Below are 19,516 nucleotides of genomic sequence, written 5' to 3' on the forward strand. Positions count from 1 at the left end.
AGTTTTGACTATATAAAATTGCTATTGAGAAATGGATAGTGGAGGTGGGTTGCACAAGAATGATGAGTGGATCAAGCCAAATAGGTAAAATGTGTGTACTGTTTATGAAATTAGTTCTATTGGTCTTTATATATTGGCTATGGTTTTTATGATTATTTTAGTTTTTTATTGTTTGTTATGTTAATGATAATTAGGTCAATTGGTTTAATTACGTGTCTAATATTAATCTAAGGCATGTTTCACATTTTGTTAAATGTTTCCCTCGGCACGGGACACCCCAGTGAGGGAACATTATTCCGTATAAAAAAAAAATACAAACAAGGTAAAAGTATAAATAAATATATTTTTGATTTTGATAACGATAATTAGATAATACTGTCAAAAATCAAAACTTTTTTTTTATATAGTTAATTGCTTCTCCTATTTGGTCTCCATTCTACAGGACTCATATTGACTATATCGAGTCGGTCCAACACCGTTTTCTAAGAAAAGTGGCATAGTTAAAGGTGTAATTATTCCTATTTTGAAATAGAGCAATCTCTTAATATGTCTTTATTGGAGAAACGTAAAACTGCGATGGACCTTATATGCATTTTCAAAATACTTAATGCTATAAGTGATGTCATCTCTGTTGCAATAAATTTCTTTTCTCGTTACTAACCATGTCACCAGAAGTCAACATCTGCTATTTATCAAATGTTCTCAGAGGAACTTTTGGTTTTATGCTCTAATGTCCAGAATGTAAACATAAGTCAATTCGTCACACAACTTGGATTTCTTTGGGGAAGATTTTCCGGCTTTTCGTAGATCTCTTCGCGACCAAAACAGGGTGGGATGAAGTTGGATTGGCACGGTTTAGCTCGAAGTCTTATGTCTTTCGTTTTTATAAATATATAGTAAACTTGTTTGTCTTTGCTTCATATTTGTGTGTTTTTATTGTTCAGTTTCCTGAATTTATGTTCATTCATGTAACTGTTGTAATTGGCTTTGGCGGTTTATATAATAAATAAATTGGAATACAAAAAAGTATCATTTTAACTATTAAATGTAAAATTAATTTTACTGTCCACTTTCGCGTGAGAGAAATAAATGTTTATTCCATCTGCCAATATGTAGCACAAACTATGCACAACACCCTTTTCTCTATTGTTCTTGTATAAATTATAATTATTTTTTTTCATATATTTAACATGCCCCTTAACTTATTTAAAAATAAATAACGATTTATTTTTTCTGGCTGCGATACACTCCCACTAGCTTTTTAATGATGCACACACCAAAGAACTTACTCTCTACAAATTCACACAAACACACTCTTTTACATGTATTTATATATACGCACGCACACGTTTAGGTATACCATAATTTAACAAGTATGCAGTACAAGTATTTAGAAACTTCGTTTGTCTGTCTTTTAATTTTATCTTTATTTTGTTATTTAATCATTGTTGACTGAAAAATTCAATAAAAATAAATAAAGGAAAACGTTCAATGAAAATTGGGGAAAAGCTTTTTTTTTAATGCTCCAGTTCTCTACGAATGTGTAATTTTTAATGAAATTGCTGACCATAACAGTATAAAATTCTGACAGAAAAGTGCTTACTAAAATAAATGCAACATTTAATCGGGTCGTATTTTAATGTTCATTATATTATGATTTTTTCAAAGTCAAAAAGGACTTTCATTTTGTTTTAATACGGAAAAGTATTTTTTTCAACTTCAAAAAATGTTTTTCAAATGTAGATGCTTTCAAAATCCCTGAAAAATAATTGCGTTACTAAAAATAAAACCATTGGCCGGAACCATTTAAAAAACAGGGGCGGCAATTTTAATTACATCATTTCGAAAATAAATCGGCTGCCCTTTTTAAGATGTCTGCGAAGGAAAATAAATGTTTTTTTGTTTAGAATACTCCCGCAGCAGCGGGAAGGGGTGACGCTCTCCACGGAGATAAGGCAAACAGAGTTAAACGTTGGATAAGGGTGATAGAGACAAAACGAAGGGAGGAAGCGTCGATCACTTGCCCCTGGACCTCCTTCAGAGGTAAGGGAGGTACAGGATGGAAATAGGGTTGACTAGAAGTTAGTAATTTAAATTTTTAAAAATACAAAAAATCTGCACATGAGCAATTATATATTTATTTTATTTATTATAAACACTATACACACATTAGTTGACTACAGAGACACAGTTTGTAGTGACACAATCAGGAACGACCCATGCTTGTGAATTTGGGGCACTTCCCATGCATTATGTATTTATAATTAATTATTATTAAGAATAATCAACATCCCTCCAACATCCCGTCAGAACAGTTATTCCAATACATGATGGTGCTGGGTATGAGACAACTGTACCTAAAAGAAGCACTTGCACACTTCTGGTCGAACAATGAGGAGAGATCGCAGAAAAGTGTCCGCACGAGGTTTTCCCAAAGCACGAATTATTTTATCCCAAAACCGCGTACGACTTTTGTTGGGAGACATCTCGCATTTATCGCACCGATAGTGTTCAATATTTTGAAAAAGCGTATTAAGCTTTCAAGGACAAAAACTATTTTTAAAAATCTCTTTTTTTCTTTTTTATGTTATTGTTTTATTAGTATAGGACTACTTACGCTCTAAATATAAAAAAATCTCCATCTTAGAACAGGCTGTGCTATGTTAGATAGAGGCTATCATAAACAGAGAACACTCCGTTTTCATTTTACATATTTTTTTATTTATTTATTTACAATTTTAAAAAACCCTTTAGGGTTACATTAGAAATTTTATATTGTCTAGTCATTTTATGTATCGTCTAGTCTAGTTAGTTCAGTCATCATTTGCTTTTTCAGATTGATTTTAAATTTGTCTCCAGTAAAAGTTTTCAAGTAGTAAGGTAGGTCGTTGTAGTGTTTAAGTCCATTATGTAGTATTTTTGACTGTCCTGTGTATGTCTTTGCTTTTTCAATATTATAGTGTTGTTGTTGTCTGGTGTTATATTTGTGTATGTCAGTATTTTTGACTAATATTATGTCGTCGTCTTGTATGTTTCCCAGTGTTATTTTGTGCACAATTTTTAAGGTCTCAATTTTAGTAAAGTAGTTTATTGGTTTTTTATAGATTCCCTGTTATTAAGTATGTATAATTTTTTTTTTGCAATAAATTTATAAATAAATAAATAACTTTGGAGCGAGTAAAATGGAAATCTATGCAATTGTAGTGTACTTTAATCTCTAATTGTATTTGTTTATGTGTGAGTGACATAATGTTCTTAAATATAATACTACAGTTCGTGTACTCTAAAAAAAAATTTTTTTTTTGGTTCACCTTTATGCACTTACACATTAACAAAGGAACATTCAAACGCATTGTTTACATATTATTACATGTCATTTGCTCATTTGTGTCAACATATAACACACAACAAAACATTCCAATATTAATGACAGTTCATATAACCTGTTAATGTCTTGGCTTTTTTTTAAAATTAACAGGTTACCACGCAATTATTTTTTGCAATGATTTAGATGAAAAAAAAATTATTACATATGGTTAGCTAAAAAATCTGATTACGTTTTTTGGGCAACAGCTTAAATCCCAGATGAAAAACACAATTCAAATGTCCATTATTGGGTCATGTTTACCACACGGCACAATAAACCAGAAAAACATAGGCAGTGTCTGAAAGAGAGACAAATATCTTGCATATTAAATCCATTTGAGTTTTGTTCTTACATACGAAATATAGACACAAAATATACATTTAATTTCAGAGCTTAATAAAGTTATCTTATTATTTCTCTAAAGCGAATCCAAAATTAAATTACTGAAAATGAAATATGTATAAATTTTCTAGTTGAAATTTGAAAACAACATGGTGTTTGTAAACCCTGAAAGTTATTGGATTAGGGGGTCGCTAAACCTGAAGACTTGGAAGCGGACATGACAGTTTCCTTTGTGCTGTTACATTGGGAACATAGTAGTACAATGAACATGCATATTTAGATACATTTGTACGAGCTTGTAAATACATACGAATATACTAACAGGCAGCCAGCATTACACGAAATAAACACATCACGCTTCAGTAAACGTAGTTAGCCAAAATTGTATATGACTGATATAACATCGTAACAGATATTGAAATTTTCAGATCATTTCTTAAAAGTCATAAATAACTTGTGTTTGAAAAATGGCAATCGAGTTGTGGTAGAGTGGGATTTTACAAACCTAGTCTTGAGCGATTCTTAAGAATTTTTCAATTGATTGTTTAAGGTAGCTGATTGGTTTCCTCGTAAAGATTTTTTTAAAAATAGATAACAATTGATTATTGCTATTCAATAATTCTACTCATATTCACAGCATATTTTCACAAACCAACTCATACATTAACACACATACTCACATTCACTAAAAGAATGCACTAAAAAAAATGCTTTTAAAATATTAAGTTAAGTATCAAATGTAATTGAAACACATTGCTCGTAGGTATATATTAAGTAACACTCCGTTTAATTTAACTCTCGTCACCTGGATTCCCAAATATCCGGAACGTTATCGGAAAATAAAAAATAAATAAAGTGTTTTATTAACAAATAAAATAGGTTAGCTGGACGTGTTTAAGAAAGTATTTAATAAGAATGTGCATTTTACTATAATTTATATGAATATATATCTGTACCTCAAAGGCAGACGGATACAAATCCAGAATTTTATGAAATGACATTTCAATTTTTGTATCCAATTTGTTATTTTTTCTATTGATTTTGAAGAAATATAAGTCTTATAATAAAAAACAAATATATCAAGATACTGAAAATACAAATTAATGTCTTGAATTATTAGTAATCACTTAGAAAAAGTAGATTCTTTAGGCTATTGTTGAACATTAAACGTTTAGATTTGTATCCGTCTGCCTCTGAGGTACAGATATTATTATTTATATATTGTTACACTTGTATGCATTTTTAATGTATTTTTTAAAAGAAAAAACTGTGTGATGCAGACTCTATTCCTATTTGAATAAATAACATTAAACAATTTATTCATTTAAAGTAGAAATGGCTGAATAAAAAAAAATAATAAGAATAACAAGATTTAGAAATGAAAATGCAGAAAAATGAGCAATGCTGTAAAATATTAATTTTTTTTTGAGAAAATAATTATATTTAGAAAAAAGACAATATAAATTAATAATATTCTTATGTCTGTCTCAATATTTCTAACCAATGTGCAAACAAGGGTGAATTGATCCACCCTACAGGAGCTTAGAGAAGCGTATTATTGGCATTGCTATATAGGTAGACTCCACTCTCTCTCTATATGGTGATGTTTAATGATGTTAATATTTGTGATGAGTATGTGATGAGATAAATACTTGCATATATGTGTCAACTTATTCCTCGTCCCAACTCAACACAGGACTTTTAGTCCTATGGAGTTGAAATTTATGTCTCAAAAATATGAAATAAATTACTTATAAGTAAATAAATAAATATAATAGTAACATAAATATTTTTCACTCAATCTTCAACAGTTTTTGTTTGTTTTTGCATGAATTAATAATGAAAATATCTGTACGAATAATAAAGGTACGTATTCAAATATTATTGACAGCGCTTCATAATTTTAAATCTTAAAAACCTTTCCTAAAAAGACTTTCTGCAAACGGTGTTGTAACGTTGTGTTGCATTTAGGAAAAAACGAAACATTAAAAAATACGATTAAAAAAATACATACATAAATTGACTGTTTGAAAAAATTTTAAAATAAAAAGAAATATTTGCGTTCTTATAATTTACACAAATATTTCAGTTTTGGTGGACATTTTCAACGAGTTGTAAATCACTCTCTATTAGAAAATGGAAATCAACTTAGAATTGAGTGGGGTTCGAACCTTAGACCTCTGACCTGTGAGTCAGCAACACTAGCCACGGGACCACAACCCGATTTACTTAATAATCTTTTTGTCATAAATTATATATATATATAATATATATAATTATATATAAGGGAAAAAATGTTAAAATGTTTAACAAATATTTAAAATATGAACATTTACAAAAACATAAGAAAGCACAATACGTCTTTCAAAAAAATTTGTTTCCAAAATAGTTGCACAATAGTTGCAAGAATCACATTTTGTTTGGGAAATAGAAGAATACTGATTTTGGTAAAGTCTGAAAGCCAAATATTATTTTCAACAGTATTTTTTATTGTATATTATTGCTCATTACTTTCAATCCACATTTTTTTTACGGCAATATTGCAAACCTGCAGCTTTACTGACGTAATCCGAGTATTAAAAAATGACAATTATTTGTTACATTTCATACAACATTACTTTGTGAATCGTATTTATTTTATTCTGCTGAAAAGGGTGTATTTTAATGTCATGTTCTCTAATTAAATACGTAGGCTTAATTTTTAACTTAAAAAGGGGAATTATGATAAAGAATTTGCATTGGGCAGTTTGATATTAAAATTCATAAAGACTAAGATAGGAAGAACCTCATTTAAAATACTAGGGGTTGTTTTCACACAAGGGTAGTAATTAATGAATTAACCTTATAGACTACGTGTATTTAGCCTAAATTCATAGAACGTTATGCATAATTAAAGTGAAATATCAAACATATTATGTTACTGCATACAAAATGAGAAATGGTCGTACATACAGCATATAAAGGGCTTCAAGCGAGGGTCTCTTAAGCTATTTTACGCTTACATATTTATCTTTGAATAAATATATTAGAATTCTCCTTTTTTGAATACATTTATACCTCGGTTCAGAAAATCTCGTTCAAAGGGTGTTTGCTTTTCCAAAAAAATATTTTGAATACCTTACATAATACGTAAAAATACATTACTTCCTTAAAAATACGTAATAGGTGCTAAGATAACTTATCTATATTCCAATTTGATAGGAAGTTTTTTTGCTATTACGTCATTTTTGATAAAATAAAATAATGAAAAATATCATTAAAACTTACAACGACCACCGTTATGTAATAACTAAAAGCGTTTCGGATGATTTTTATTTTTAAAAATATTTGTAAGCGTTTTTATAATTTTTCAAAATTGAAATTTTGATGGCCACTTTTAACGAGTTGTTAATAACTCACTATTAGAAAATTAAAATCAAGATGGGATAGAACGGGGTTTGAACATCGGACCTCTAAGCAGTGAGTCCGCAACACTAGCCACGGAACAACATCATCCCGATTTCATCGAGTAACTTATGAATTATTAACTGTATTTTTAATTGTTTACTTGATAATTAATTGTAAACATTACAACTTTGTCTTCGTATTCCGTGCTCTAATTAACATAAATGTTAAAAGAAAAAAACAGAAAAACGATATATATGGTTTGTTGTTTTATCTATGTCTCTATGCAGCACAGGACAACGGTTTTATGAAGTAGAAATATGGTTAATTTTGTAATAATTATATCTTAAATATTGCCGAAGTACGAAAATAAATAAAAAATCATATGTGTGATTAATACCAAGATAAACTGTTTAGGGATAGATATCAGAGAAAAGTCTGCCTCGTAGTGTAGTGGGTGGCACGTCAGCCTACCATCTTTGAGGTTTTAGGTTCAATTCCTGGGAGGGTCAGTATGATATATATGAAGGTTATACTGACAAAATGCATTAAGTCAACAGTCTTTACATATTTAAAATATTTTTAAATATAGGTGCCAGATGTTAAATTTAAATTTTATGTTTTGCGTAGAATAAAAATTACTCTTTAAAAGTTTAATAAAAAAATTAAATAAAATTGTAGGCAAAATTATGCGTTGAAAGAATAAAAAAGCTTTAGGTGCGGTTATCTCGGAACGTGTTTTAATGACTTTATGGATTTTATCAGTAAAGCCTCGATATGTTAATAAGGTGCTTTTGTACTGCAATATACCACTGTCACTGGGTTTGCTCCTGGAGCGTAAGATTTTACTCGATTTAAGTTATATATTGACAATTCATGATAAAATTCGATTATAGTGATATAATATAAACATGTATTTTTAATTGAAAATACAGGTAAACGTCGTTTTGCGCCGGTTCGATTTACAACTACGCAGGTTGGTGCCGGCGTAGGATTCCCCGGTTTGGCCGACACCAGACGACAATAGGCGCTGTGATTCTAATAGCAGACACACTTTTACACGTTATTATTATTTTATTACCGTTTACAAAAGCAGCCTTTTGTGTGTGTGAAATAGTTTCAAAGTTATTTTATGTTGTGTTTTTAAGAAAAAGAAAAAGGTATGATCATACTTTTTATTTTACTATTATTAAAATTAAAAGAATATGAAAATATTTGTCGTTTATACTATGATTTTGCAAAAAAAAGAAGCAACAATTTAAGCAAATGAAATAAGATGTTTTTTTTTTAAATGTGTGATAATTTAATTTAGCACCGATAAACTAGTGAGTTAGTGTTAATTATTAAAAAAAACATTATTTACTTCAAGAGATTATTATTTATTTTGTAAACGGATTTAAACTGTATTTATTAAATACATTTATAATTTATTTTGAATGCATATAGGTTATGTATTAAACAAACATGTTGGATTCTTCTTAAACTTTTGACACGGAACCTAACCTTTTATCTTCCATTATATCTGTGATCATTTTACGCCGTTTTTTTTTTACGCCGGTGTCTCTCGAAACGGAACACCGGCGTAAAACGACGTCTACCTGAACTTGGTACTCTTCCACTTGTTTATTTGACTTGTTAACATTAAACACTGTAATGATCATTTAAATAAAACAAAATATTACATTAGGTGAACATTTGAAAAATAAGTCGAAAGAGGTACAATACATTTTTTTTTAATGAAACAGAAATGTACTTACACTTAAGATACTATTTAGTTTTATATAAATGACCTTTACACTGTATAATATTTAGTAGTTTGAAGATCCCCATTAGAAAGTGAAAGTAAAGGTGGTCAAGTTAAAAAGAGGAAATATACAAGTATTTTCGATAATTTTTTTTATTTGTTATTTTACAATTTATGTATGACTTTTTTTAAATTAAAGATAATGCTTCACCGGTGTGTCCGGTGTCGAGGGAGACATTTTATGTAATTTTAAAACACGCCTTCGAAAACAAATTTAAATCATTATCTCAAATACCTATAAAACATTAATGTTAGTAAATATTAGTATTCAACCACTTACTGACTATATATAGCTACCGGTTTCGAGACGAACCAATGAAAAAAATAGGAAAATTACTAATAAATTGTAAAAATAAAAATGATATTGTCATACTCTTTTTTAATATTAAATCTTACCTTGCGGCTAATAGTCTCAGGTAGAACTTGTTCTTTTTGATCTCAAGGTTCCTTGAAGGATAACATGGGTCCTTAGTTACTTTCCATTAGGTATTATTGCAAAATTCTAATAAAATACTGAATTTCTTGCTTGGTTGTGAACAACGGTGGGAAAAGACAGAATAAAGTGGTTCATTTCAAGTTTATTTATTACAAATCAGTAAAATATAGTTTTACAGACAACGGACATATATGTTTCTCAAGATGTTCAACAATTATTTATGAGGAACTTAATTATAGTAAACAGGATTAATAATAATTGGAGCAGAGATCTCTCCTAGTAAGAATTAAAATTGAAAATAGCCCATTATTAAAAGGATTCGAAATTAACCTACAATGTGATTACTTCTAAGTGTCCTAGAACCGAAAATAATTTGGGCAGCGGTTCCCCGTAATGAGGATAAAGATTTGAATAATCCTGCGTATCCATTAGTTCACTGTAGTATTACATTAGGAGTCACTAATTTTCGAAGTATATTTCCACCAACCTTTATGAAGAGATGCACGCGAGGCACTCACATAATCCTCTGAGAGATTCGAACCATTCTATATTATTTTACTTGAGAAGGAAGTACTAGGAACACCAGTGATTACGAAGGATCCTAGAAATGGCGTCCTGTGTCGATTTGCCATTGAGGAGAAAAACTGCTGAGTCACGCCTCTGCAGGATGAATCAAAGAAAATGTCGACAACTCAGGTTCAAGGGCGAGATTCCAGGGTAACCTGACTCTCCATACTACAAAAAAATGTATTTCTTTACAAACGGCTCGAGAAAGTAAGTTAAAAAAAAAACAACAGTTCCGTGCTGTATACTGTACTTACTAATTGGAGATTTGTTAGTTGTTACGTGGTGTATAAGGCTAAACAGCCGTCATAATGGATTCTAGCTTAAAATGATCATACGTATCCGATCTGTGGACAATAATGAAAAATTACAAATTTGTATAAGCGAAACAAGTTGATTTATATATTCGAAAGTTGTTGAAGACTTACCGGAAGCTGGTTTAATTAGAATACAAGTTTTTTTTTGGGCACATCTCAACATGGTGCATAGGGAATTATACCAAAACTCCCATAGTTATTTGCGAGGGAAAACTGGCCTAGCGCGGCGTGGGCACTGCTCGCGAACCAGATTGCAACTGGCTGGCTCGCCAGCGGCGAGTACTACGGCCCTACGTTCAAAAAACTAGTGTGGTGGGAGGTATCACGTGACCGCCGCGGGAATGGCTGATGACGCTGTCGGGTAAAACGTTTATTTACGCGATTGATTTGTTTTCTATATTCAATTTTACTTTTAAACTATAACGGTTCTGATTATCTTATAGGTATAATTATTTTTGTCGCGGGACGCGACAATATATTGAATAACTCAGGGGTGAACTTATTACGATGCAATACGTGTCCATCAAGATATATTGGAAGAACGTCACAAAGCTTTAATATTTCCATTAAAAAACCCATAAAATGTTTACAAAATATTAATTTTTCAGAGTTTGCCAATCATCTTATAAATTCAAATCCCGATTTTAATGAGGATACGGGAGAAAATTTTTAAATATGGAGACTTTTTAAATTTAATAAGCTTTTTAAAAATACTCCACTAATAAATAATCATATGACTTTTAAATATAGCCAACTTTTTATTAAAAAATTAGCCAATCATGTTACATTCAATTACGTAGCCCGTCCTCTTCCTAACCGCTCCCCCATAAATTATACAACATATCGCTAAATATTATTAACTTAATTTTAGTCAATGTTTAGACATGGTGGTGTTTGTATCCTATTTAACTCTGCATGTAATTTATGTATTTTTTTGTAAAAAACATGTTTACTACAGTGACGGTAAAGATGATAGTGTATTTAAATATTTGCATGTTGGTGTATTGAGTGTCTTGACGAAGAGATGGATACTTCTTCGAAAACGTTAGATATAAAAAGACGTTAAGGGGTTAAATACTATTATACTTATATTAGTTAAAATGTTTAAATATAAGTTATTCTATCATGACTACTTTACCTTCCTGCAACACATGATCGAAATACACTAAATGTACTTTTCTAATGCAGTGTTCTATGCACCATCGGGTACAAATTGGGGGCATTGATGATGATAAATCTTATTAAAAACATATTTCTAAGACATTTTTTTTTATTTTTAAAAAATCTTAACACGCCGTACATTTAATACTCAAATACCTTCACCCGAGTAAATATTTCTATAATATAAGATTCAATAATATATGTTATATCATGTAGTAACGCTTTTACATACTTGCTCGTAAACACCCCAACACCCTTCCTTTGCTCACTCTCAATAATGCTTATTATTTAGGTTAAGGCTTAATATACATTTTCCAATATGCGATGGGGAAGAAAATGGGAAATAAAATATAAGTTACCTTTGGGGAATATTTTACTAAAAGCATTTTAAGCTCTTTGGGCTAAGTGCTTCATCAACTTAAATAATATGTATATGTTACATCACATTAAAATATGTGTAATATCATTTACGTATAGTTACATATATATAATATCACTTATTCATGTAACATGACATTTATACATTGACAATATTTTGAGTATGCCAAAATCCTTGAAGGATAATTCTAGAATTTTACACGTCTTAGGATTTCATTTAGAGACCAAAATCTAAACAAAGATAAGGGTATTATGAACAAATATAAAAATAAAGGCATTTTCAAGGCTTACGACTTACTTTGAGTGGTTAGACTGTTGGTGAAGAGATGATTTTTTTATTTATTTTTTTATTCATTTTTTTTTGCTTTTTTTTACAATAAACATGATGATAAAACAGAGTATTAAAAAAATAAATCATAATTACATATCAATGAAGTACATATTAAAAGAAAAATAGTAAACAAAAAAATCCCACAAAGGCATGGCCTGAATTGAAACAGAGCTTAGTCAAATACAATTTTACCTTAAAAAGAAAGAAAAAAATACTTACAATCTAAATCCACGGACGCATTTCCTGAGCAATGGGGTTGTTGATGGTTATAATAAGCTACCACAAGAGTTAATGGACTATATTTGTTTCGGAAAAGTTAAAGTGCGCCAAAAACGTTAAAATAGAAAGCATACAGCTTAAGGCTGCTCGTAAAAAATAAATATAATAATAATTATTATTATTTTCAGAAACATTAGAAGTAACTGATGTTAGAGAAATAAAAGACAAGTGATACTGAAATCAACGAAATTTGAACAACCATTAACCGGTTTCATCGTTTTCGCCGCATCTTTGAGACTGGCATCCTTTTTTATTCAGTTCCTAATTTTCACTTGATTTATTTTTTAAAGATTTTTGCGTGAGAGTATCCATCGATTCAAAAACAATCGTCAATGCAGTATTCTACTGGGACACATATACCAAAACGTGATCAAACGTGGGACTTTATTGATAGGGACCTAATGTACTAACTTCTACACCATAAATATTTGAGATCGTTTCTTAAAACTTCTTTGAACCAATTTTATTTTTTTATCCAAAAACTTATAAAATGACCCTGTTGAAACAGGGTATCTTTGTATATATTTGAATGATAAACAGATGAAACAAAGTTTTATTATGGATGCTAAAAGCTAAATTGAATTTTGGATGGACGGACTATACATGGCCAAAATATGTTTCTTTTTCCTTTGGGACCGGAAGAGGTTAACGTTACGTCGTTTATAAACCGGAAGCACTTTTTTCAGTAAAAATTCAGAACAATTTTGTTGAAACAAAAAATATTTCTTTGTTTTACACCGAGTCGTAAATTCCATTGTGCACAAGGGTGTTAAATAAATGTGACTACTATTTTTTTTTTTATGAATTTTCGCCATAAAACCCAGCTTTAAATTTCTAATTATTCCGTTTTGAAATACATTACAACAGAGAGTGGAAAAAAAATTGAGAGTTGGATATGGAGGTCTAGGCATTTACAGAACTGATGACCTGTCGTTTTAAGTAACTTGATTAGAAAATAAAAATAAATGTAAAACGAACACGTATTTTATTCATTAGCAAGGTAGAAACGTTATTACTAGTTATGCCTGTATATAATTGTTTTCATGTTATTTATAACATTAATTTATTGCTCTACAAACCATATCTCAATTATTATTTAAATTATGTTTTTGTATTTTATTATATTGATTTAATGATAAAATTATTATGTATCATGTATTTGATTAGGTATGTAATTAAATTTATAAAATTCATCATCATCTTTCTCTTTTCGCACCTAATGGTGCACAGGGCACTATATTGGTACACCAATTGCAGCGTATCTCAATCATTTATGTAACATGAAGGTAAGGTGATCAATCTTACGCTTCAGGTACCAGTCTAGAGACTATGAAATATTGTAGTGTAAAAACACCATTTAAATAATATTTCACGTTCGCAGTATTTCCCACAATTCCCAGTACAAGAGGCGATAAAAGTAGTAGAGTTTAGTTCAATAAAAATCGCGATACACGAAATTGAAGAATCGAAATTTTTTGAATAGTATTAGATGAATCTTACCCCCATAAATAAAGGTTTCAGTTCTTTAACTTCACAAACATCAACAGATGAAAGAATTGAATGAATATAGATGTTCGAATATGGGCAGAACGGTGAATGTTACACAGTGTGTAAAGTAGCCACTTAAACCAGCTATTGACAGGTCATACGTTCTATAGATGCCTAGACTTCTATATTACCTTCTCTTCAATGTTCTTCATCTCTGTTGTAATATGTTAATATAAACAGCTCTCCAGGGAATTGAATCCAGTCCTTGTCTTTAAAAATTTATATAAACTCAAAATATTGTTTCAAACAGTTTTCTGTTATGTAGACAGAGTACCACTTCAATTAGTCAATGATAGATCATAAGCTCTGTAAATGCATATACTTCCATATTTCCTTCTCTAAAACGTTCTCCATCTTTATTGTTAAATATTTTGAGTTTCTGTGATTTTATTATGGTGGTATTTTTATCACGACACAACTTTGATTTGCGGATTGAAGACAGTGTTTTCTTTGCACTATTTAAAATATATATATTGTGTTACATTATGTTCATCAAAAAAAATAACTGAAGTCCTTTATTTAATTTAAGTGCAATGAAAACATTTTAACGTTGCTCAAGTGCTTATACTATATGCCCCGTGTCCTAAGATTTCCATTGTAATGAATAGCTTACCTAGCCCCTTTTTCTTTTTATATTGCGATTCACAATAGTGATATAAAGTTAAAGAATTTAACCATACAATATTTGAGTTTGTCTAAATGTTTGTAGACAAAAGACTTAATTTCACCCCCTCTGGAGTCATTAAGATTATCAAATTACAACAGGGATGGATAATACTTCAAAGAAAGGAATATGGAAGTAAAGGCATTAACAGGGCTTACGACCTGTCATTGGCTGGTTTAAGCGGCCACTACACACACTGTGTAACATTCACCATCATGCCTATGTTTGAACATCCATATTTTATCAATTCTTCCATTTGTTGATTTTAGTGAAGTTAACGAGCTAAAACCTTCATTATTGTAAAGGAATTCATCTGACTGAATTTTTTCACATACTAGGCATCGCCTGAAAACAATTTTCCAATTTTTAAACTGTTTTTTGGACCAGTTTGTTTTATTACAAATGTAGGGTCTATACTCCACAATCGATGACACACACGTGTTTAATTAGTTCACCTGATGTAAACTAATGACCGACGATACAATTTCATAATTTTCTATCGAATCCAATACATTCGTATACTGCAACTCTTATAGTATTGCAAGTTAAAACAGAAATCATTGTTCTGCAATACATTCACATCGTCTCTACTATGAAAAAAATAACTACAAAGGAACGTCGTCTATAAAAAGACCATAGGACGCAACGCCAGTCAATCACTTCAATAAGTTCGTCCAGTTCACACAGTTCCAGCATGTAGTTCAAGTTTAGTCTCTTCAACCCATCATCGACGTAACACTCGTCCGACATAATTCATTATTGTGTAATAAATAAACATCAAACAACAACCTCGTGTCTTTTCTGTCAATCTCTTACTGGGGTAGAAACTCCAAACAACCCTTAACAACCTTATCCTACACAATATTTGAGTTTTTCCAAAGCAAAATAGTGAATGTTACACAGTGTGTAAAGTAGCCACTTAAACTAGCCAATGAGAGTTCAAGATCCCTGTAAATATCTTGCCTTCTATATTTCCTTTTTTAAGGTATTCACCATCCCTGTTGTAATTTGTTTAATTTAATTATAATATAAATTTAAGTGTAATAATATTTTTTGTCAAAAAAAGTTAATAATTTATTGAAAAAATTTACATAACTATTCCTACGCTTTATTTGGTAAGTAATAATAGTTTGACGTTCCCCGTTTAAAGTTATGTGGGTGTTCTACATAAATTATATAATCTTCTAGAACGCGGGTATGGAATTTTTTAGATACAAACATGATTTTGTACGTGTGTTCTTTTTTATCAAAGTTGCAAAAAGTTAAAAGCTTACCGGGTGCAAATTTTAATGACGAGTGTTTAGATACTCGGTAAGTACTTACCTCTATCCTTACGTCAAAATATAATGGCAACACCGCAAATAGCTGACAGCGCGGGAAACGTGCCCTACATCTGCCATAAGCGATCCCGCTCTTAACATTTGACATTTCAGACAAAAGGCAGTAAATGGATGAGATTCAACCCATCTTACGTGGTGACGAGAATTCTATGTTCAACCGTACAAAACTCACTAGGTACTAGTCAATCTAGGGATAACTTTTGAAGTTCTACGACTATCAACTATGTAAAATAAAGCTTTAGAAAATCTTTCGACGGAATAAATTCAACTTTTTTTTCACATTTCGTACATTTCAGTTTAAATTTCTGAAACGTTTTTTACTTTCGATTTCAATAATAATTTAACTTAATTATTGTTCTAAAGCTGACTAAAGAAAGTAGGCACAATTACAGACAGAGAGAAATAAGTGAATTATAAAAAACAAAGAAATTTTAAACCGTCAAATCTGTTATTGAAATGAAACAATAAACTTAACATTTTACAACAGAGATGAAGAGCATTTTAGAGAAGGTAATATAGAAGTCTAGCCATCTACAGGGCTTATGACCACGGATGAATGTTACACAGTGTGAATATTGGCTGTTGTAAATTGATTAAATTAAATTGTAAATTAAAAAGCCACTTAAACTAGCCAATGACAGGTCAAAAGCCCTGTAGATGCCTAGACTTCTGTATTACCTTACCTTTAATGTTCTTCATCTCTGTTGTAATATGTTTATATAACAGCTCCTCAGGGAATTGAATCCAGAACTTGTCTACAAAAACTTGGACAAACTCAAAATATTGTTGATAAATCCACCTGGTCCATGAAGAAGTATAAAAAATTTTAAAAAATCTTATACGTTGCCAAGTATGTAGGTGAAATAATTGTTTTTGATGAATGTCACGAGCATAAATAAAGATTTCAGCTGTTTAACCTCACAAACATCAACAGATGAAAAAATTGAAGGAATATAGATGTTAAAATATGAGCAAAATGGTGAATGTTACTCAGTGTGTAAAGTGGCCACTTAAACCAGCCATGACAGGTCATAAGCCCTGAAGATGCCTAGACTTATATATTTCTTCTCTAAAATGTTCTTCATCTCTGTTTTAATTTATTAATATTAACACTCCCTAGGGGTTAACCCCCTAGGCAGTTGATCCGGTCCTTGTCTACAAAATTTGGATGAACTCAAAATATTGTTGAAACAATATACGTTTTTAATTTTATGTTCCCCGTGTATAACTCAATTATTTATGATTAAAATGCCTTTTTTTTAATACACACAGCACTCTTTGGTAGGGTTGCCCAGACATATTTCCGGGGGACACTCTAAAAGTTGGGAGAAAACTATTCTCCCGGGAAGTGTCGAAGGGACAAGGTCGCGTAGACGTAAACCTACAAGATGGCGGCTTAGTCACTAAATTGTCCGAATCGTTACTGACAAACGCTTACGGAAGAGCACAAGACCGTTCCAGATGGAGGGAAACTGTGCGCAGATGAGCCATGCCTGGAGTCAGGCGTAATCACCGTCCTCAGGTATGAGGCACGGATTGAAGAGAGATAGGGTTGCCAGATCATAATTTGAAAAAGGAGGACTGATGGATCTTAAAATGAGGATTTTCTTTATATAATGAGAACTTACACAAATAACCTAGTTTTTTTTAATTGATTTTTTCAAATAATCTTATTCAGCTGAACTGCCAATTTTTGCAGGAAGTTCATTGTTTATTAACAAATAATTATGAAAATCTTCACATGACACTTTTTAAAATTATACTGCTTAAGAATCAAAGCTTTAACTAACGCCACACATAATCTGTTCGCTGCTAATAAAAATGTGTAATCTTCCATACATAAGTGTCCAATAAATCATTTTATTAGACACTTCTTTATGGAAGTGAAACATGGAACTGGCAGAGTGTACGCGGCCAAAATGCGATATTTTAGACGTGTGTGGGAAATCAATTTATGACGATGTATGATATATGAGTCAGGTATATTTGATAAAAATAAAAAAAGGGTCTCTGAAATGGTTTGGTCACGTGGAACGAATGCATGACGAAAAAATGGTAAAACAGGCGTGAATCAACAATAACGTGCGATGAAGATGACGAAAAAATACGTGGCATGATCAGATAAACAAAAACCCTGAGTTTAGTCATGTCAAAAGCAGGCTGAAGCGAGGGGGGCGTAAGACGAAATGTATGAATCTGGAAGAAGCTAGAAATGCATGCTAGCATAGACGTGTGTGGCGGTCCATTTTCTCCGCTCCCCGTACGGAGAAATGGCGTGATGTTAGTAGTGGTTATAGTAATAGAATACACATTTTCATTTCTACAATTTAATTTGATTTGTATGGTTAAATATAAAATTTCATACTTCCATGGAGATGAGGAAATGATTTTGATGATGCTTGAATAATTTTTATATGTTTTTTATAAAAGTTTTAAAATATATGTAAAATTTAAATAATATAAAAATCAAAATGCAAATATCCTATTGGTCAAAAATCTTTTACAACCTACAAATCCGAGATAATTTCTCTTGTCCTAATTTATTATAAACATAATCTTAATGTTTGTTAAAGCACTGTTTCATTAATTCCATTTTTGTTTTCCTTAGTTGAAAATGACCATTGTTTTCTAGTATTATATGGTTGTTGTCAGCCAAAATATCAACTAACACACCACAAAAAGTAACTTAGTGGGGTCTTGTTTTTTTTTTAAATGATTTGTTTTCTGTAAATTTGTATTTAATAAATTTTAAAAGATAGTGCCGAAAAATTATATATTATGTATAATTTAATGCTTCGGGGTTTGAACCAAATTATTTTTTGCCTTTACTGTACGATACGAGTAATTCGATAAGTGCAAAAATGTGCAAACTTCAGAGGCGTCGGCATCATCGCCCTGTGGTGTTAATCCTAGGTGAGAGTTTGACAGTTGGATTGTTCTCAACTCACCTGCACCTGTGATCCCGTTGCTGTCACAGCTCTTCTCATACAGCCTCTGTCTGGACAGGTAAAGCCTCGCTAGGGGCTTCATCTCCGCCCCCGAGGGGTCGTAGAAGGGGGAGCGAGGGTCGTTCGGGAAGTTGGGTCTTATCCGCCGGATGACGTCACGAGGGGTGGTTGGCTGGTCTGGCGACTGGGAAAAAAGACAGTAAGATCATTTTTTGTTCTGTGCCACAAAACATGCAATCTGTGAAACTTACATCTTGATACTGAGGGTTCGATTTTTTTGTAACCTAATACAAAGTGATATTTATATAAATTAGTAGATATGTAATCTGAGGCAAAAGATTTATATTTATAAGTTTAATATTTCATTTATTTATATTTTTACGCCCAAAGAGCATTTTGACTAATGTTTTTTACTAATACTTCTTGATGAACTTTTATTGAAATGATGTTGTGACTTATATTTTGATTTAAATTAAATTATTTTGTAAATTTTTACTCATTCATTTAATTAACTGGCGCTTTTGCCCTCTACTGGGCATCTTCAGACTGTTCTAAAAAGTGAAAATGAAACTGAGAGAACTAGTAAAAGCGCTAATTGGCCAAATAAATAACTCTTCTTCTTTGACCAACCAACTCTTATTTTGACCAGTCTG

The 19,516-nt window shown here is 31.0% G+C and overlaps 1 pseudogene across 1 annotated transcript in view; it reads right to left on the reverse strand.

The window, feature by feature from the left end:
- Positions 1-19,516, reverse strand: part of LOC148276000 (spondin-1-like) — a 185,399-nt pseudogene that overhangs the window by 71,582 nt on the left and 94,301 nt on the right. Inside the window, exon 7 of the transcript XR_015823881.1 lies at positions 18,864-19,047. The product of XR_015823881.1 is annotated as a spondin-1-like (transcript). The remainder of the gene's footprint in view (positions 1-18,863; positions 19,048-19,516) is intronic.

Source organism: Micrasema longulum, unplaced genomic scaffold, assembly GCF_059751315.1.
Source record: "Micrasema longulum isolate JH-2025_06_02 unplaced genomic scaffold, ASM5975131v1 h1tg001300l, whole genome shotgun sequence".
Lineage (NCBI taxonomy): Eukaryota > Metazoa > Arthropoda > Insecta > Trichoptera > Brachycentridae > Micrasema > Micrasema longulum.